Source organism: Meleagris gallopavo, chromosome 2 (genome assembly GCF_000146605.3).
Source record: "Meleagris gallopavo isolate NT-WF06-2002-E0010 breed Aviagen turkey brand Nicholas breeding stock chromosome 2, Turkey_5.1, whole genome shotgun sequence".
NCBI classification, from domain to species: Eukaryota; Metazoa; Chordata; class Aves; order Galliformes; family Phasianidae; genus Meleagris; species Meleagris gallopavo.
The window spans coordinates 24912930-24913834 of record NC_015012.2 but is presented as its reverse complement, the minus strand read 5'-3'; positions in this window follow the sequence as shown (position 1 = coordinate 24913834).

The following is a 905-nucleotide window of genomic DNA, read 5'->3' as shown; positions in this document are numbered from 1 at the left end:
GACGGCGGATCCGAGCGGCTCCGAAGCCCGAAGGGAAAGGGGCGGCCCGCAGATTGCTGCCGGCTCCCTGCGCGAGGCATGGGCCGAAGGGAGCGATTTCTTTCCGCGCTCGTTACTCTGTAGTTTTGTATTCGCTTCCCGCCGAGGTGCTCGTGGATTCATACTTAGATATAGATATAAGTGTACTGATCGTAGTTCGGGCGCTGTGATTTTCCCGTTAAATGGATCGGAGGGATCATCCGCTGCCGGGCGGAGGTTAATGCCTATGTACTCGGGTATTCGGGAGGACTTCCCGCAGCCGTTCCCGTACCCCGGGACGGCGGCTCGAGAGAGAGCAAAACGTCTCCTGACTGCGCTGTGCCCCCTCTCAGATCATCCGCACGGTCTGACCGCGCGATGGTGGACGGCTCAGAAGTTGCCCGTGGGTCCGCGCCTCGGGAGTATCTTTCCATGCGTCCACCCAACGCGGCTCGGGAATGGCTGCACCGGCCTGCTCCGTGCGTCTCCACAGACAGCGCCGGGGCTTTAATTTTCTCCCAAATCTCCGTAAGCGTTGGTTTTACTACATGTCAGAGATCCCATTTATTGCTAATAGCAGGGACTCATCTTCGAATATCCAAAGGAAAAAAGGAAATGAAGGTTTTGCTTAGTCAATTCCCTTTTCTTTCTTTTTTTTTTTTACTTTTTCTTTTTTTTTTTTCCAGAGGAATCAAGTTTTAAAAGTCTCCAGAGACAAATAAGAATTTTTGACACTGAAAAATACGCTCCACCTAATATTACCCTCCGGGCGCTGGAAAAAAAATGGGATTGCCATTCACTCGAGCAACTTGTTCAAACAGAGTTCTCTTTTCTCTTTTTATTTTTTTGGCATAAAGTGTCTCAGCCCCATCCCGCGGCACTCAGCG